Below are 21,700 nucleotides of genomic sequence, written 5' to 3' on the forward strand. Positions count from 1 at the left end.
TATAACTGGGCTTCTGAATGTCCTAGAGAGGTTAGGTTTGTTTTAGTGTACTCCAATCAACAGCCCCTACAACCGCAAAAAGGAATGGAGTCATTAGCACTTATGGTTTGTAAATGGCACCCAGAATTATTTTGCACGAAGCACAATTTCACATCATTCTGGGTTCATTTGTGTGAAAACAAGGTCCAATCAGGCTGAAACGTTACTGGAAGCTAGAATCTATTGAGTTGTAAGTGATCTGAACGTTTCATGATGATAGCGCTTTCCTAAGGGGGTCAAACCATGTCCCAAAGGTCACCGGATCTGGTGTCAATTTAAAGAAGTAGTCCAGTTACACATTTGTGGGCTTATAACTTGGCTTCTGAATGTACTAGAGAGATCAGGTTTGTTTTAGTATACTCCAATCAACAGCCCCTACAACCACAAAAAGGAATGGAGTCATTAGCACTTATGGTTTGTAAATGGCACCCAGAATTATGTTGCACGAAGCACAATTTCACATCATTCTGGGTCCATTTGTGTGAAAAAAAGGTCCAATCAGGCTGAAACGTTACAAGAAGGTAGAATGTATTGAGTTGTAAGTGATCTGAACGTTTCATGATGATCTCAAATTCCTATAGGGGGTCAAACCATGTCCCAAAGGTCACCGGGCCTGGTGTCACTTTAAAGAAGTAGTCCAGTTACACCTTTGTGGGCTTATAACTTGGCTTCTGAATGACCTATAGAGGTCAGGTTTGTTTTAGTGTACTCCAATCAACAGCCCCTACAACCACAAAAAGGAATGGAGTCATTAGCACTTATGGTTTGTAAATGGCACCCAGAATTATGTTGCACGAAGCACAATTTCACATCATTCTGGGTCCATTTGTGTGAAAACAAGGTCCAATCAGGCTGAAACGTTACAGGAAGGTAGAATCTATTGAGTTGTAAGTGATCTGAACGTTTCATGATGATAGCACTTTCCTAAGGGGGTCAAACCATGTCCCAAAGGTCACCGGATCTGGTGTCAATTTAAAGAAGTAGTCCAGTTAAACATTTGTGGGCTTATAACTTGGCTTCTGAATGTCCTAGAGAGATCAGGTTTGTTTTAGTGTACTCCAATCAACAGCCCCTACAACCACGAAAAGGAATGGAGTCATTAGCACTTATGGTTTGTAAATGGCACCCAGAATTATGTTGCACGAAGCACAATTTCACATCATTCTGGGTCCATTTGTGTGAAAACAAGGTCCAATCAGGCTGAAACATTACAGGAAGGTAGAATCTATTAAGTTGTAAGTGATCTGAACGTTTCATGATGATAGCACTTCCCTAAGGGGGTCAAACCATGTCCCAAAGGTCATCGGATCTGGTGTCTAAAGAAGTAGTCCAGTTACACATTTGTGGGCTTATAACTTGGCTTCTGAATGTCCTAGAGAGATCAGGTTTGTTTTAGTATACTCCAATCAACAGCCCCTACAACCACAAAAAGGAATGGAGTCATTAGCACTTATGGTTTTTAAATGGCACCCAGAATTATGTTGCATGAAGCACAATTTCACATCATTCTGGGTTCATTTGAGTGAAAACAAGGTCCAATCAGGCTGAAACGTTACAGTAAGGTAGAATCTATTGAGTTGTAAGTGATCTGAACGTTTCATGTTGATAGCACTTTCCTAAGGGGGTCAAACCATGTCCCAAAGGTCACCGGATCTGGTGTCAATTTAAAGAAGTAGTCCAGTTACACATTTGTGGGCTTATAACTTGGCTTCTGAATTTCCTAGAGTGATCAGGTTTGCTTTAGTGTACTCCAATCAACAGCCCCTACAGCCACAAAAAGGAATGGAGACATTAGCACTTATGGTTTTTAAATGGCACCCAGAATTATGTTGCACGAAGCACAATTTCACATCATTCTGGGTTCATTTGTGTGAATACAAGGTCCAATCAGGCTGAAACAATACAGGAAGGTAGAATCTATTGAGTTGTAAGTGATCTGAACGTTTCATGATGATCGCACTTTCCTAAGGGGGTCAAACCATGTCCCAAAGGTCACCGGATCTGGTGTCAATTTAAAGAAGTAGTCCAGTTACACATTTGTGGGCTTATAACTTGGCTTCTGAATGTCCTAGAGAGGTCAGGGTTGTTTTAGTGTACTCCAATCAACAGCCCCTACAACCACAAAAAGGAATGGAGTCATTAGCACTTAAGGTTTTTAAATGGCACCCAGAATTATGTTGCACGAAGCACAATTTCACATCATTCTGGGTTCATTTGTGTGAAAACAACGTCTAATCAGGCTGAAACGTTACTGGAAGCTAGAATCTATTGAGTTGTAAGTGATCTGAACGTTTCATGATGATAGCACTTTCCTAAGGGGGTCAAACCATGTCCCAAAGGTCACCGGATCTGGTGTCAATTTAAAGAAGTAGTCCAGTTACACATTTGTGGGCTTATAACTTGGCTTCTGAATGTACTAGAGAGATCAGGTTTGTTTTAGTATACTCCAATCAACAGCCCCTACAACCACAAAAAGGAATGGAGTCATTAGCACTTATGGTTTGTAAATGGCACCCAGAATTATGTTGCACGAAGCACAATTTCACATCATTCTGGGTCCATTTGTGTGAAAACAAGGTCCAATCAGGCTGAAACGTTACAAGAAGGTAGAATCTATTGAGTTGTAAGTGATCTGAACGTTTCATGATGATCTCAAATTCTTATAGGTGGTCAAACCATGTCCCAAAGGTCACCGGGCCTGGTGTCACTTTAAAGAAGTAGTCCAGTTACACCTTTGTGGGCTTATAACTTGGCTTCTGAATGTCCTATAGAGGTCAGGTTTGTTTTAGTGTACTCCAATCAACAGCCCCTACAACCACAAAAAGGAATGGAGTCATTAGCACTTATGGTTTGTAAATGGCACCCAGAATTATGTTGCACGAAGCACAATTTCACATCATTCTGGGTCCATTCGTGTGAAAACAAGGTCCAATCAGGCTGAAACGTTACTGGAAGCTAGAATCTATTGAGTTGTAAGTGATCTGAACGTTTCATGATGATAGCGCTTTCCTAAGGGGGTCAAACCATGTCCCAAAGGTCACCGGATCTGGTGTCAATTTAAAGAAGTAGTCCAGTTACACATTTGTGGGCTTATAACTTGGCTTCTGAATGTACTAGAGAGATCAGGTTTGTTTTAGTATACTCCAATCAACAGCCCCTACAACCACAAAAAGGAATGGAGTCATTAGCACTTATGGTTTGTAAATGGCACCCAGAATTATGTTGCACGAAGCACAATTTCACATCATTCTGGGTCCATTTGTGTGAAAACAAGGTCCAATCAGGCTGAAACGTTACAAGAAGGTAGAATCTATTGAGTTGTAAGTGATCTGAACGGTTCATGATGATCTCAAATTCCTATAGGGGGTCAAACCATGTCCCAAAGGTCACCGGGCCTGGTGTCACTTTAAAGAAGCAGTCCAGTTACACCTTTGTGGGCTTATAACTTGGCTTCTGAATGTCCTATAGAGGTCAGGTTTGTTTTAGTGTACTCCAATCAACAGCCCCTACAACCACAAAAAGGAATGGAGTCATTAGCACTTATGGTTTGTAAATGGCACCCAGAATTATGTTGCACGAAGCACAATTTCACATCATTCTGGGTCCATTTGTGTGAAAACAAGGTCCAATCAGGCTGAAACGTTACAGGAAGGTAGAATCTATTGAGTTGTAAGTGATCTGAACGTTTCATGATGATAGCACTTTCCTAAGGGGGTAAAACCATGTCCCAAAGGTCACCGGATCTGGTGTCAATTTAAAGAAGTAGTCCAGTTACACATTTGTGGGCTTATAACTTGGCTTCTGAATGTCCTAGAGAGATCAGGTTTGTTTTAGTGTACTCCAATCAACAGCCCCTACAACCACAAAAAGGAATGGAGTCATTAGCACTTATGGTTTGTAAATGGCACCCAGAATTATGTTGCACGAAGCACAATTTCACATCATTCTGGGTCCATTTGTGTGAAAACAAGGTCCAATCAGGCTGAAACATTACAGGAAGGTAGAATCTATTAAGTTGTAAGTGATCTGAACGTTTCATGATGATAGCACTTCCCTAAGGGGGTCAAACCATGTCCCAAAGGTCATCGGATCTGGTGTCTAAAGAAGTAGTCCAGTTACACATTTGTGGGCTTATAACTTGGCTTCTGAATGTCCTAGAGAGATCAGGTTTGTTTTAGTATACTCCAATCAACAGCCCCTACAACCACAAAAAGGAATGGAGTCATTAGCACTTATGGTTTTTAAATGGCACCCAGAATTATGTTGCATGAAGCACAATTTCACATCATTCTGGGTTCATTTGTGTGAAAACAAGGTCCAATCAGGCTGAAACGTTACAGGAAGGTAGAATCTATTGAGTTGTAAGTGATCTGAACGTTTCATGATGATAGCACTTTCCTAAGGGGGTCAAACCATGTCCCAAAGGTCACCGGATCTGGTGTCAATTTAAAGAAGTAGTCCAGTTACACATTTGTGGGCTTATAACTTGGCTTCTGAATGTCCTAGAGTGATCAGGTTTGCTTTAGTGTACTCCAATCAACAGCCCCTACAGCCACAAAAAGGAATGGAGACATTAGCACTTATGGTTTTTAAATGGCACCCAGAATTATGTTGCACGAAGCACAATTTCACATCATTCTGGGTTCATTTGTGTGAAAACAAGGTCCAATCAGGCTGAAACAATACAGGAAGGTAGAATCTATTGAGTTGTAAGTGATCTGAACGTTTCATGATGATCGCACTTTCCTAAGGGGGTCAAACCATGTCCCAAAGGTCACCGGATCTGGTGTCACTTTAAAGAAGTAGTCCAGTTACACATTTGTGGGCTTATAACTTGGCTTCTGAATGTCCTAGAGAGGTCAGGGTTGTTTTAGTGTACTCCAATCAACAGCCCCTACAACCACAAAAAGGAATGGAGTCATTAGCACCTATGGTTTTTAAATGGCACCCAGAATTATGTTGCACGAAGCACAATTTCACATCATTCTGGGTTCATTTGTGTGAAAACAAGGTCCAATCAGGCTGAAACGTTACTGGAAGCTAGAATCTATTGAGTTGTAAGTGATCTGAACGTTTCATGATGATAGCGCTTTCCTAAGGGGGTCAAACCATGTCCCAAAGGTCACCATATCTGGTGTCAATTTAAAGAAGTAGTCCAGTTACACATTTGTGGGCTTATAACTTGGCTTCTGAATGTACTAGAGAGATCAGGTTTGTTTTAGTATACTCCAATCAACAGCCCCTACAACCACAAAAAGGAATGGAGTCATTAGCACTTATGGTTTGTAAATGGCACCCAGAATTATGTTGTACGAAGCACAATTTCACATCATTCTGGGTCCATTTGTGTGAAAACAAGGTCCAATCAGGCTGAAACGTTACAAGAAGGTAGAATCTATTGAGTTGTAAGTGATCTGAACGTTTCATGATGATCTCAAATTCTTATAGGTGGTCAAACCATGTCCCAAAGGTCACCGGGCCTGGTGTCACTTTAAAGAAGTAGTCCAGTTACACCTTTGTGGGCTTATAACTTGGCTTCTGAATGTCCTATAGAGGTCAGGTTTGTTTTAGTGTACTCCAATCAACAGCCCCTACAACCACAAAAAGGAATGGAGTCATTAGCACTTATGGTTTGTAAATGGCACCCAGAATTATGTTGCACGAAGCACAATTTCACATCATTCTGGGTCCATTTGTGTGAAAACAAGGTCCAATCAGGCTGAAACATTACAGGAAGGTAGAATCTATTAAGTTGTAAGTGATCTGAACGTTTCATGATGATAGCACTTCCCTAAGGGGGTCAAACCATGTCCCAAAGGTCATCGGATGTGGTGTCTAAAGAAGTAGTCCAGTTACACATTTGTGGGCTTATAACTTGGCTTCTGAATGTCCTAGAGAGATCAGGTTTGTTTTAGTATACTCCAATCAACAGCCCCTACAACCACAAAAAGGAATGGAGTCATTAGCACTTATGGTTTTTAAATGGCACCCAGAATTATGTTGCATGAAGCACAATTTCACATCATTCTGGGTTCATTTGTGTGAAAACAAGGTCCAATCAGGCTGAAACGTTACAGGATGGTAGAATCTATTGAGTTGTAAGTGATCTGAACGTTTCATGATGATAGCACTTTCCTAAGGGGGTCAAACCATGTCCCAAAGGTCACCGGATCTGGTGTCAATTTAAAGAAGTAGTCCAGTTACACATTTGTGGGCTTATAACTTGGCTTCTGAATGTCCTAGAGAGATCAGGTTTGTTTTAATGTACTCCAACCAACAGCCCCTACAACCACAAAAAGGAATGGAGTCATTAGCACTTATGGTTTGTAAATGGCACCCAGAATTATGTTGCACGAAGCACAATTTCACATCATTCTGGGTTCATTTGTGTGAAAACAAGGTCCAATCAGGCTGAAACGTTACAGGAAGGTAGAATCTACTGAGTTGTAAGTGATCTGAACGTTTCATGATGATAGCACTTTCCTAATGGGGTCAAACCATGTCCCAAAGGTCACCGGAACTGGTGTCAATTTAAAGAAGTAGTCCAGTTACACATTTGTGGGCTTATAACTTGGCTTCTGAATGTCCTAGAGAGATCAGCTTTGTTTTAGCGTACTCCAATTAACAACCCCCATTACCCCAAAAAGGAATGGAGTCATTAGCACTTATGGTTTGTAAATGGCACCCAGAATTATGTTGCATGAAGCACAATTTCACATCATTCTGGGTCCATGTGTGTGAAAACAAGGTCCAATCAGGCTGAAACGCTACAAGAAGGTAGAATCTATTGAGTTGTAAGTGATCTGAACGTTTCAAGATGATCGCACATTCCTATAGGGGGTAAAACCATGTTCCAAAGGTCACCGGGCCTGGTGTCACTTAAAGTAGTAGTCCAGTTACACCTTTGTGGGCTTATAACTTGGCTTCTGAATGTCCTAGATAGGTTAGTTTGTTTTAGTGTACTCCAATCAACAGCCCCTACAACCACAAAAAGGAATGGAGTCATTAGCACTTATGGTTTGTAAGTGGCACCCAGAATTATGTTGCACGAAGCACAATTTCACATCATTCTGGGTCAATTTGTGTGAAAACAAGGTCCAATCCGGCTGAAACGCTACAAGAAGGTAGAATCTATTCAGTTGTAAGTGATCTGAACGTTTCAAGATGATTGCACATTCCTATAGGGGGTCAAACCATGTCCCAAAGGTCACCGGGCCAAGTGTCACTTTAAAGAAGTAGTCCAGTTACACCTGTGTGGGCTTATAACTTGGCTTCTGAATGTCCTAGAGAGGTTAGGTTTGTTTTAGTGTACTCCAATCAACAGCCCCTACAACCACAAAAAGGAATGGAGTCATTAGCACTTATGGTTTGTAAATGGCACCCAGAATTATTTTGCACGAAGCACAATTTCACATCATTCTGGGTCCATTTGTGTGAAAACAAGGTCCAATTAGGCTGAAACGTTACAGGAAGGTAGAATCTACTGAGTTGTAAGTGATCTGAACGTTTCATGATGATAGCACTTTCCTAATGGGGTCAAACCATGTCCCAAAGGTCACCGGAACTGGTGTCAATTTAAAGAAGTAGTCCAGTTACACATTTGTGGGCTTATAACTTGGCTTCTGAATGTCCTAGAGAGATCAGCTTTGTTTTAGCGTACTCCAATTAACAACCCCCATTACCCCAAAAAGGAATGGAGTCATTAGCACTTATGGTTTGTAAATGGCACCCAGAATTATGTTGCATGAAGCACAATTTCACATCATTCTGGGTCCATTTGTGTGAAAACAAGGTCCAATCAGGCTGAAACGCTACAAGAAGGTAGAATCTATTGAGTTGTAAGTGATCTGAACGTTTCAAGATGATCGCACATTCCTATAGGGGGTAAAACCATGTTCCAAAGGTCACCGGGCCTGGTGTCACTTTAAAGTAGTAGTCCAGTTACACCTTTGTGGGCTTATAACTTGGCTTCTGAATGTCCTAGAGAGGTTAGTTTGTTTTAGTGTACTCCAATCAACAGCCCCTACAACCACAAAAAGGAATGGAGTAATTAGCACTTATGGTTTGTAAGTGGCACCCAGAATTATGTTGCACGAAGCACAATTTCACATCATTCTGGGTCAATTTGTGTGAAAACAAGGTCCAATCCGGCTGAAACGCTACAAGAAGGTAGAATCTATTCAGTTGTAAGTGATCTGAACGTTTCAAGATGATCGCACATTCCTATAGGGGGTCAAACCATGTCCCAAAGGTCACCGGGCCAAGTGTCACTTTAAAGAAGTAGTCCAGTTACACCTGTGTGGGCTTATAACTTGGCTTCTGAATGTCCTAGAGAGGTTAGGTTTGTTTTAGTGTACTCCAATCAACAGCCCCTACAACCACAAAAAGGAATGGAGTCATTAGCACTTATGGTTTGTAAATGGCACCCAGAATTATTTTGCACGAAGCACAATTTCAAATCATTCTGGGTCCATTTGTGTGAAAACAAGGTCCAATCAGGCTGAAACGTTACAGGAAGGTAGAATCTACTGAGTTGTAACTGATCTGAACGTTTCATGATGATAGCACTTTCCTAAGGGGGTCAAACCATGTCCCAAAGGTCACTGGATCTGGTGTCAATTTAAAGAAGTAGTCCAGTTACACATGTGTGGGCTTATAACTGGGCTTCTGAATGTCCTAGAGAGGTTAGGTTTGTTTTAGTGTACTCCAATCAACAGCCCCTACAACCGCAAAAAGGAATGGAGTCATTAGCACTTATGGTTTGTAAATGGCACCCAGAATTATTTTGCACGAAGCACAATTTCACATCATTCTGGGTTCATTTGTGTGAAAACAAGGTCCAATCAGGCTGAAACGTTACTGGAAGCTAGAATCTATTGAGTTGTAAGTGATCTGAACGTTTCATGATGATAGCGCTTTCCTAAGGGGGTCAAACCATGTCCCAAAGGTCACCGGATCTGGTGTCAATTTAAAGAAGTAGTCCAGTTACACATTTGTGGGCTTATAACTTGGCTTCTGAATGTACTAGAGAGATCAGGTTTGTTTTAGTATACTCCAATCAACAGCCCCTACAACCACAAAAAGGAATGGAGTCATTAGCACTTATGGTTTGTAAATGGCACCCAGAATTATGTTGCACGAAGCACAATTTCACATCATTCTGGGTCCATTTGTGTGAAAAAAAGGTCCAATCAGGCTGAAACGTTACAAGAAGGTAGAATCTATTGAGTTGTAAGTGATCTGAACGTTTCATGATGATCTCAAATTCCTATAGGGGGTCAAACCATGTCCCAAAGGTCACCGGGCCAGGTGTCACTTTAAAGAAGTAGTCCAGTTACACCTTTGTGGGCTTATAACTTGGCTTCTGAATGTCCTATAGAGGTCAGGTTTGTTTTAGTGTACTCCAATCAACAGCCCCTACAACCACAAAAAGGAATGGAGTCATTAGCACTTATGGTTTGTAAATGGCACCCAGAATTATGTTGCACGAAGCACAATTTCACATCATTCTGGGTCCATTTGTGTGAAAACAAGGTCCAATCAGGCTGAAACGTTACAGGAAGGTAGAATCTATTGAGTTGTAAGTGATCTGAACGTTTCATGATGATAGCACTTTCCTAAGGGGGTCAAACCATGTCCCAAATGTCACCGGATCTGGTGTCAATTTAAAGAAGTAGTCCAGTTAAACATTTGTGGGCTTATAACTTGGCTTCTGAATGTCCAAGAGAGATCAGGTTTGTTTTAGTGTACTCCAATCAACAGCCCCTACAACCACAAAAAGGAATGGAGTCATTAGCACTTATGGTTTGTAAATGGCACCCAGAATTATGTTGCACGAAGCACAATTTCACATCATTCTGGGTCCATTTGTGTGAAAACAAGGTCCAATCAGGCTGAAACATTACAGGAAGGTAGAATCTATTAAGTTGTAAGTGATCTGAACGTTTCATGATGATAGCACTTCCCTAAGGGGGTCAAACCATGTCCCAAAGGTCATCGGATCTGGTGTCTAAAGAAGTAGTCCAGTTACACATTTGTGGGCTTATAACTTGGCTTCTGAATGTCCTAGAGAGATCAGGTTTGTTTTAGTATACTCCAATCAACAGCCCCTACAACCACAAAAAGGAATGGAGTCATTAGCACTTATGGTTTTTAAATGGCACCCAGAATTATGTTGCATGAAGCACAATTTCACATCATTCTGGGTTCATTTGTGTGAAAACAAGGTCCAATCAGGCTGAAACGTTACAGGAAGGTAGAATCTATTGAGTTGTAAGTGATCTGAACGTTTCATGATGATAGCACTTTCCTAAGGGGGTCAAACCATGTCCCAAAGGTCACCGGATCTGGTGTCAATTTAAAGAAGTAGTCCAGTTACACATTTGTGGGCTTATAACTTGGCTTCTGAATTTCCTAGAGTGATCAGGTTTGCTTTAGTGTACTCCAATCAACAGCCCCTACAGCCACAAAAAGGAATGGAGACATTAGCACTTATGGTTTTTAAATGGCACCCAGAATTATGTTGCACGAAGCACAATTTCACATCATTCTGGGTTCATTTGTGTGAAAACAAGGTCCAATCAGGCTGAAACAATACAGGAAGGTAGAATCTATTGAGTTGTAAGTGATCTGAACGTTTCATGATGATCGCACTTTCCTAAGGGGGTCAAACCATGTCCCAAAGGTCACCGGATCTGGTGTCACTTTAAAGAAGTAGTCCAGTTACACATTTGTGGGCTTATAACTTGGCTTCTGAATGTACTAGAGAGATCAGGTTTGTTTTAGTATACTCCAATCAACAGCCCCTACAACCACAAAAAGGAATGGAGTCATTAGCACTTATGGTTTGTAAATGGCACCCAGAATTATGTTGCACGAAGCACAATTTCACATCATTCTGGGTCCATTTGTGTGAAAACAAGGTCCAATCAGGCTGAAACGTTACTGGAAGCTAGAATCTATTGAGTTGTAAGTGATCTGAACGTTTCATGATGATAGCGCTTTCCTAAGGGGGTCAAACCATGGCCCAAAGGTCACCGGATCTGGTGTCAATTTAAAGAAGTAGTCCAGTTACACATTTGTGGGCTTATAACTTGGCTTCTGAATGTACTAGAGAGATCAGGTTTGTTTTAGTATACTCCAATCAACAGCCCCTACAACCACAAAAAGGAATGGAGTCATTAGCACTTATGGTTTGTAAATGGCACCCAGAATTATGTTGCACGAAGCACAATTTCACATCATTCTGGGTCCATTTGTGTGAAAACAAGGTCCAATCAGGCTGAAACGTTACAAGAAGGTAGAATCTATTGAGTTGTAAGTGATCTGAACGTTTCATGATGATCTCAAATTCCTATAGGGGGTCAAACCATGTCCCAAAGGTCACCGGGCCTGGTGTCACTTTAAAGAAGTAGTCCAGTTACACCTTTGTGGGCTTATAACTTGGCTTCTGAATGTCCTATAGAGGTCAGGTTTGTTTTAGTGTACTCCAATCAACAGCCCCTACAACCACAAAAAGGAATGGAGTCATTAGCACTTATGGTTTGTAAATGGCACCCAGAATTATGTTGCACGAAGCACAATTTCACATCATTCTGGGTCCATTTGTGTGAAAACAAGGTCCAATCAGGCTGAAACGTTACAGGAAGGTAGAATCTATTGAGTTGTAAGTGATCTGAACGTTTCATGATGATAGCACTTTCCTAAGGGGGTCAAACCATGTCCCAAAGGTCACCGGATCTGGTGTCAATTTAAAGAAGTAGTCCAGTTACACATTTGTGGGCTTATAACTTGGCTTCTGAATGTCCTAGAGAGATCAGGTTTGTTTTAGTGTACTCCAATCAACAGCCCCTACAACCACAAAAAGGAATGGAGTCATTAGCACTTATGGTTTGTAAATGGCACCCAGAATTATGTTGCACGAAGCACAATTTCACATCATTCTGGGTCCATTTGTGTGAAAACAAGGTCCAATCAGGCTGAAACATTACAGGAAGGTAGAATCTATTAAGTTGTAAGTGATCTGAACGTTTCATGATGATAGCACTTCCCTAAGGGGGTCAAACCATGTCCCAAAGGTCATCGGATCTGGTGTCTAAAGAAGTAGTCCAGTTACACATTTGTGGGCTTATAACTTGGCTTCTGAATGTCCTAGAGAGATCAGGTTTGTTTTAGTATACTCCAATCAACAGCCCCTACAACCACAAAAAGGAATGGAGTCATTAGCACTTATGGTTTTTAAATGGCACCCAGAATTATGTTGCATGAAGCACAATTTCACATCATTCTGGGTTCATTTGTGTGAAAACAAGGTCCAATCAGGCTGAAACGTTACAGGAAGGTAGAATCTATTGAGTTGTAAGTGATCTGAACGTTTCATGATGATAGCACTTTCCTAAGCGGGTCAAACCATGTCCCAAAGGTCACCGGATCTGGTGTCAATTTAAAGAAGTAGTCCAGTTACACATTTGTGGGCTTATAACTTGGCTTCTGAATGTCCTAGAGTGATCAGGTTTGCTTTAGTGTACTCCAATCAACAGCCCCTACAGCCACAAAAAGGAATGGAGACATTAGCACTTATGGTTTTTAAATGGCACCCAGAATTATGTTGCACGAAGCACAATTTCACATCATTCTGGGTTCATTTGTGTGAAAACAAGGTCCAATCAGGCTGAAACAATACAGGAAGGTAGAATCTATTGAGTTGTAAGTGATCTGAACGTTTCATGATGATCGCACTTTCCTAAGGGGGTCAAACCATGTCCCAAAGGTCACCGGATCTGGTGTCACTTTAAAGAAGTAGTCCAGTTACACATTTGTGGGCTTATAACTTGGCTTCTGAATGTCCTAGAGAGGTCAGGGTTGTTTTAGTGTACTCCAATCAACAGCCCCTACAACCACAAAAAGGAATGGAGTCATTAGCACTTATGGTTTTTAAATGGCACCCAGAATTATGTTGCGCGAAGCACAATTTCACATCATTCTGGGTTCATTTGTGTGAAAACAAGGTCCAATCAGGCTGAAACGTTACTGGAAGCTAGAATCTATTAAGTTGTAAGTGATCTGAACGTTTCATGATGATAGCGCTTTCCTAAGGGGGTCAAACCATGTCCCAAAGGTCACCGGATCTGGTGTCAATTTAAAGAAGTAGTCCAGTTACACATTTGTGGGCTTATAACTTGGCTTCTGAATGTACTAGAGAGATCAGGTTTGTTTCAGTATACTCCAATCAACAGCCCCTACAACCACAAAAAGGAATGGAGTCATTAGCACTTATGGTTTGTAAATGGCACCCAGAATTATGTTGCACGAAGCACAATTTCACATCATTCTGGGTCCATTTGTGTGAAAACAAGGTCCAATCAGGCTGAAACGTTACAAGAAGGTAGAATCTATTGAGTTGTAAGTGATCTGAACGTTTCATGATGATCTCAAATTCTTATAGGTGGTCAAACCATGTCCCAAAGGTCACCGGGCCTGGTGTCACTTTGAAGAAGTAGTCCAGTTACACCTTTGTGGGCTTATAACTTGGCTTCTGAATGTCCTATAGAGGTCAGGTTTGTTTTAGTGTACTCCAATCAACAGCCCCTACAACCACAAAAAGGAATGGAGTCATTAGCACTTATGGTTTGTAAATGGCACCCAGAATTATGTTGCACGAAGCACAATTTCACATCATTCTGGGTCCATTTGTGTGAAAACAAGGTCCAATCAGGCTGAAACGTTACTGGAAGCTAGAATCTATTGAGTTGTAAGTGATCTGAACGTTTCATGATGATAGCGCTTTCCTAAGGGGGTCAAACCATGTCCCAAAGGTCACCGGATCTGGTGTCAATTTAAAGAAGTAGTCCAGTTACACATTTGTGGGCTTATAACTTGGCTTCTGAATGTACTAGAGAGATCAGGTTTGTTTTAGTATACTCAAATCAACAGCCCCTACAACCACAAAAAGGAATGGAGTCATTAGCACTTATGGTTTGTAAATGGCACCCAGAATTATGTTGCACGAAGCACAATTTCACATCATTCTGGGTCCATTTGTGTGAAAACAAGGTCCAATCAGGCTGAAACAATACAGGAAGGTAGAATCTATTGAGTTGTAAGTGATCTGAACGTTTCATGATGATCGCACTTTCCTAAGGGGGTCAAACCATGTCCCAAAGGTCACCGGATCTGGTGTCACTTTAAAGAAGTAGTCCAGTTACACATTTGTGGGCTTATAACTTGGCTTCTGAATGTCCTAGAGAGGTCAGGGTTGTTTTAGTGTACTCCAATCAACAGCCCCTACAACCACAAAAAGGAATGGAGTCATTAGCACTTATGGTTTTTAAATGGCACCCAGAATTATGTTGCACGAAGCACAATTTCACATCATTCTGGGTTCATTTGTGTGAAAACAAGGTCCAATCAGGCTGAAACGTTACTGGAAGCTAGAATCTATTAAGTTGTAAGTGATCTGAACGTTTCATGATGATCTCAAATTCTTATAGGTGGTCAAACCATGTCCCAAAGGTCACCGGGCCTGGTGTCACTTTAAAGAAGTAGTCCAGTTACACCTTTGTGGGCTTATAACTTGGCTTCTGAATGTCCTATAGAGGTCAGGTTTGTTTTAGTGTACTCCAATCAACAGCCCCTACAACCACAAAAAGGAATGGAGTCATCAGCACTTATGGTTTGTAAATGGCACCCAGAATTATGTTGCACGAAGCACAATTTCACATCATTCTGGGTCCATTTGTGTGAAAACAAGGTCCAATCAGGCTGAAACGTTACTGGAAGCTAGAATCTATTGAGTTGTAAGTGATCTGAACGTTTCATGATGATAGCGCTTTCCTAAGGGGGTCAAACCATGTCCCAAAGGTCACCGGATCTGGTGTCAATTTAAAGAAGTAGTCCAGTTACACATTTGTGGGCTTATAACTTGGCTTCTGAATGTACTAGAGAGATCAGGTTTGTTTTAGTATACTCCAATCAACAGCCCCTACAACCACAAAAAGGAATGGAGTCGTTAGCACTTATGGTTTGTAAATGGCACCCAGAATTATGTTGCACGAAGCACAATTTCACATCATTCTGGGTCCATTTGTGTGAAAACAAGGTCCAATCAGGCTGAAACGTTACAAGAAGGTAGAATCTATTGAGTTGTAAGTGATCTGAACGTTTCATGATGATCTCAAATTCCTATAGGTGGTCAAACCATGTCCCAAAGGTCACCGGGCCTGGTGTCACTTTAAAGAAGTAGTCCAGTTACACCTTTGTGGGCTTATAACTTGGCTTCTGAATGTCCTATAGAGGTCAGGTTTGTTTTAGTGTACTCCAATCAACAGCCCCTACAACCACAAAAAGGAATGGAGTCATTAGCACTTATGGTTTGTAAATGGCACCCAGAATTATGTTGCACGAAGCACAATTTCACATCATTCTGGGTCCATTTGTGTGAAAACAAGGTCCAATCAGGCTCAAACGTTACAGGAAGGTAGAATCTATTGAGTTGTAAGTGATCTGAATGTTTCATGATGATAGCACTTTCCTAAGGGGGTCAAACCATGTCCCAAAGGTCACCGGATCTGGTGTCAATTTAAAGAAGTAGTCCAGTTACACATTTGTGGGCTTATAACTTGGCTTCTGAATGTCCTAGAGAGATCAGGTTTGTTTTAGTGTACTCCAATCAACAGCCCCTACAACCACAAAAAGGAATGGAGTCATTAGCGCTTATGGTTTTTAAATGGCACCCAGAATTATGTTGCACGAAGCACAATTTCACATCATTCTGGGTCCATTTGTGTGAAAACAAGGTCCAATCAGGCTGAAACATTACAGAAAGGTAGAATCTATTAAGTTGTAAGTGATCTGAACGTTTCATGATGATAGCACTTCCCTAAGGGGGTCAAACCATGTCCCAAAGGTCATCGGATCTGGTGTCTAAAGAAGTAGTCCAGTTACACATTTGTGGGCTTAAAACTTGGCTTCTGAATGTCCTAGAGAGATCAGGTTTGTTTTACTATACTCCAATCAACAGCCCCTACAACCACAAAAAGGAATGGAGTCATTAGCACTTATGGTTTGTAAATGGCACCCAGAATTATGTTGCACGAAGCACAATTTCACATCATTCTGGGTCCATTTGTGTGAAAACAAGGTCCAATCAGGCTGAAACGTTACAAGAAGGTAGAATCTATTGAGTTGTAAGTGATCTGAACGTTTCATGATGATTACAAATTCCTATAGGGGGTCAAACCATGTCCCAAAGGTCACCGGGCCTGGTGTCACTTTAAAGAAGTAGTCCAGTTACACCTTTGTGGGCTTATAACTTGGCTTCTGAATGTCCTATAGAGGTCAGGTTTGTTTTAGTGTACTCCAATCAACAGCCCCTACAACCACAAAAAGGAATGGAGTCATTAGCACTTATGGTTTGTAAATGGCACCCAGAATTATGTTGCACGAAGCACAATTTCACATCATTCTGGGTCCATTTGTGTGAAAACAAGGTCCAATCAGGCTGAAACGTTACAGGAAGGTAGAATCTATTGAGTTGTAAGTGATCTGAACGTTTCATGATGATAGCACTTTCCTAAGGGGGTCAAACCATGTCCCAAAGGTCACCGGATCTGGTGTCAATTTAAAGAAGTAGTCCAGTTACACATTTGTGGGCTTATAACTTGGCTTCTGAATGTCCTAGAGAGATCAGGTTTGTTTTAGTATACTCCAATCAACAGCCCCTACAACCACAAAAAGGAATGGAGTCATTAGCACTTATGGTTTTTAAATGGCACCCAGAATTATGTTGCACGAAGCACAATTTCACATCATTCTGGGTTCATTTGTGTGAAAACAAGGTCCAATCAGGCTGAAACGTTACAGGAAGGTAGAATCTATTGAGTTGTAAGTGATCTGAACATTTCATGATGATAGCACTTTCCTAAGGGGGTCAAACCATGTCCCAAAGGTCACCGGATCTGGTGTCAATTTAAAGACGTAGTCCAGTTACACATTTGTGGGCTTATAACTTGGCTTCTGAATGTCCTAGAGTGATCAGGTTTGCTTTAGTGTACTCCAATCAACAGCCCCTACAGCCACAAAAAGGAATGGAGACATTAGCACTTATGGTTTTTAAATGGCACCCAGAATTATGTTGCACGAAGCACAATTTCACATCATTCTGGGTTCATTTGTGTGAAAACAAGGTCCAATCAGGCTGAAACAATACAGGAAGGTAGAATCTATTGAGTTGTAAGTGATCTGAACGTTTCATGATGATCGCACTTTCCTAAGGGGGTCAAACCATGTCCCAAAGGTCACCGGATCTGGTGTCACTTTAAAGAAGTAGTCCAGTTACAAAATTGTGGGCTTATAACTTGGCTTCTTAATGTCCTAGAGAGGTCAGGGTTGTTTTAGTGTACTCCAATCAACAGCCCCTACAACCACAAAAAGGAATGGAGTCATTAGCACTTATGGTTTTTAAATGGCACCCAGAATTATGTTGCACGAAGCACAATTTCACATCATTCTGGGTTCATTTGTGTGAAAACAAGGTCCAATCAGGCTGAAACGTTCCTGGAAGCTAGAATCTATTGAGTTGTAAGTGATCTGAACGTTTCATGATGATAGCGCTTTCCTAAGGGGGTCAAACCATGTCCCAAAGGTCACCGGATCTGGTGTCAATTTAAAGAAGTAGTCCAGTTACACATTTGTGGGCTTATAACTTGGCTTCTGAATGTACCAGAGAGATCAGGTTTGTTTTAGTATACTCCAATCAACAGCCCCTACAACCACAAAAAGGAATGGAGTCATTAGCACTTATGGTTTGTAAATGGCACCCAGAATTATGTTGCACGAAGCACAATTTCACATCATTCTGGGTCCATTTGTGTGAAAACAAGGTCCAATCAGGCTGAAACGTTACAAGAAGGTAGAATCTATTGAGTTGTAAGTGATCTGAACGTTTCATGATGATCTCAAATTCCTATAGGTGGTCAAACCATGTCCCAAAGGTCACCGGGCCTGGTGTCACTTTAAAGAAGTAGTCCAGTTACACCTTTGTGGGCTTATAACTTGGCTTCTGAATGTCCTATAGAGGTCAGGTTTGTTTTAGTGTACTCCAATCAACAGCCCCTACAACCACAAAAAGGAATGGAGTCATTAGCACTTATGGTTTGTAAATGGCACCCAGAATTATGTTGCACGAAGCACAATTTCACATCATTCTGGGTCCATTTGTGTGAAAACAAGGTCCAATCAGGCTGAAACGTTACAGGAAGGTAGAATCTATTGAGTTGTAAGTGATCTGAACGTTTCATGATGATAGCACTTTCCTAAGGGGGTCAAACCATGTCACAAAGGTCACCGGATCTGGTGTCAATTTAAAGAAGTAGTCCAGTTACACATTTGTGGGCTTATAACTTGGCTTCTGAATGTCCTATAGAGGTCAGGTTTGTTTTAGTGTACTCCAATCAACAGCCCCTACAACCACAAAAAGGAATGGAGTCATTAGCACTTATGGTTTGTAAATGGCACCCAGAATTATGTTGCACGAAGCACAATTTCACATCATTCTGGGTCCATTTGTGTGAAAACAAGGTCCAATCAGGCTGAAACGTTACAGGAAGGTAGAATCTATTGAGTTGTAAGTGATCTGAACGTTTCATGATGATAGCACTTTCCTAAGGGGGTCAAACCATGTCCCAAAGGTCACCGGATCTGGTGTCAATTTAAAGAAGTAGTCCAGTTACACATTTGTGGGCTTATAACTTGGCTTCTGAATGTCCTAGAGAGATCAGGTTTGTTTTAGTGTACTCCAATCAACAGCCCCTACAACCACAAAAAGGAATGGAGTCATTAGCACTTATGGTTTGTAAATGGCACCCAGAATTATGTTGCACGAAGCACAATTTCACATCATTCTGGGTCCATTTGTGTGAAAACAAGGTCCAATCAGGCTGAAACATTACAGGAAGGTAGAATCTATTGAGTTGTAAGTGATCTGAACGTTTCATGATGATAGCACTTCCCTAAGGGGGTCAAACCATGTCCCAAAGGTCATCGGATCTGGTGTCTAAAGAAGTAGTCCAGTTACACATTTGTGGGCTTATAACTTGGCTTCTGAATGTCCTAGAGAGATCAGGTTTGTTTTAGTATACTCCAATCAACAGCCCCTACAACCACAAAAAGGAATGGAGTCATTAGCACTTATGGTTTTTAAATGGCACCCAGAATTATGTTGCACGAAGCACAATTTCACATCATTCTGGGTTCATTTGTGTGAAAACAAGGTCCAATCAGGCTGAAACGTTACAGGAAGGTAGAATCTATTGAGTTGTAAGTGATCTGAACGTTTCATGATGATAGCACTTTCCTAAGGGGGTGAAACCATGTCCCAAAGGTCACCGGATCTGGTGTCAATTTAAAGAAGTAGTCCAGTTACACATTTGTGGGCTTATAACTTGGCTTCTGAATGTCCTAGAGTGATCAGGTTTGCTTTAGTGTACTCCAATCAACAGCCCCTACAGCCACAAAAAGGAATGGAGACATTAGCACTTATGGTTTTTAAATGGCACCCAGAATTATGTTGCACGAAGCACAATTTCACATCATTCTGGGTTCATTTGTGTGAAAACAAGGTCCAATCAGGCTGAAACAATACAAGAAGGTAGAATCTATTGAGTTGTAAGTGATCTGAACGTTTCATGATGATCGCACTTTCCTAAGGGGGTCAAACCATGTCCCAAAGGTCACCGGATCTGGTGTCAATTTAAAGAAGTAGTCCAGTTACACATTTGTGGGCTTATAACTTGGCTTCTGAATGTACTAGAGAGATCAGGTTTGTTTTAGTATACTCCAATCAACAGCCCCTACAACCACAAAAAGGAATGGAGTCATTAGCACTTATGGTTTGTAAATGGCACCCAGAATTATGTTGCACGAAGCACAATTTCACATCATTCTGGGTCCATTTGTGTGAAAACAAGGTCCAATCAGGCTGAAACGTTACAAGAAGGTAGAATCTATTGAGTTGTAAGTGATCTGAACGTTTCATGATGATCTCAAATTCTTATAGGTGGTCAAACCATGTCCCAAAGGTCACCGGGCCTGGTGTCACTTTAAAGAAGTAGTCCAGTTACACCTTTGTGGGCTTATAACTTGGCTTCTGAATGTCCTATAGAGGTCAGGTTTGTTTTAGTGTACTCCAATCAACAGCCCCTACAACCACAAAAAGGAATGGAGTCATTAGCACTTATGGTTTGTAAATGGCACCCAGAATTATGTTGCACGAAGCACAATTTCACATCATTCTGGGTCCATTTATGTGAAAACAAGGTCCAATCAGGCTGAAACGTTACTGGAAGCTAGAATCTATTGAGTTGTAAGTGATCTGAACGTTTCATGATGATAGCGCTTTCCTAAGGGGGTCAAACCATGTCCCAAAGGTCACCGGATCTGGTGTCAATTTAAAGAAGTAGTCCAGTTACACATTTGTGGGCTTATAACTTGGCTTCTGAATGTACTAGAGAGATCAGGTTTGTTTTAGTATACTCCAATCAACAGCCCCTACAACCACAAAAAGGAATGGAGTCATTAGCACTTATGGTTTGTAAATGGCACCCAGAATTATGTTGCACGAAGCACAATTTCACATCATTCTGGGTCCATTTGTGTGAAAACAAGGTCCAATCAGGCTGAAACGTTACAAGAAGGTAGAATCTATTGAGTTGTAAGTGATCTGAACGTTTCATGATGATCTCAAATTCCTATAGGTGGTCAAACCATGTCCCAAAGGTCACCGGGCCTGGTGTCACTTTAAAGAAGTAGTCCAGTTACACCTTTGTGGGCTTATAACTTGGTTTCTGAATGTCCTATAGAGGTCAGGTTTGTTTTAGTGTACTCCAATCAACAGCCCCTACAACCACAAAAAGGAATGGAGTCATTAGCACTTATGGTTTGTAAATGGCACCCAGAATTATGTTGCACGAAGCACAATTTCACATCATTCTGGGTCCATTTGTGTGAAAACAAGGTCCAATCAGGCTGAAACGTTACAGGAAGGTAGAATCTATTGAGTTGTAAGTGATCTGAACGTTTCATGATGATAGCACTTTCCTAAGGGGGTCAAACCATGTCCCAAAGGTCACCGGATTTGGTGTCAATTTAAAGAAGTAGTCCAGTTACACATTTGTGGGCTTATAACTTGGCTTCTGAATGTCCTAGAGAGATCAGGTTTGTTTTAGTGTACTCCAATCAACAGCCCCTACAACCACAAAAAGGAATGGAGTCATTAGCGCTTATGGTTTGTAAATGGCACCCAGAATTATGTTGCACGAAGCACAATTTCACATCATTCTGGGTCCATTTGTGTGAAAACAAGGTCCAATCAGGCTGAAACATTACAGGAAGGTAGAATCTATTAAGTTGTAAGTGATCTGAACGTTTCATGATGATAGCACTTCCCTAAGGGGGTCAAACCATGTCCCAAAGGTCATCGGATCTGGTGTCTAAAGAAGTAGTCCAGTTACACATTTGTGGGCTTATAACTTGGCTTCTGAATGTCCTAGAGAGATCAGGTTTGTTTTAGTATACTCCAATCAACAGCCCCTACAACCACAAAAAGGAATGGAGTCATTAGCACTTATGGTTTGTAAATGGCACCCAGAATTATGTTGCACGAAGC

Source organism: Nothobranchius furzeri, chromosome 4, assembly GCF_043380555.1.
Source record: "Nothobranchius furzeri strain GRZ-AD chromosome 4, NfurGRZ-RIMD1, whole genome shotgun sequence".
Classification (NCBI taxonomy): Eukaryota; Metazoa; Chordata; class Actinopteri; order Cyprinodontiformes; family Nothobranchiidae; genus Nothobranchius; species Nothobranchius furzeri.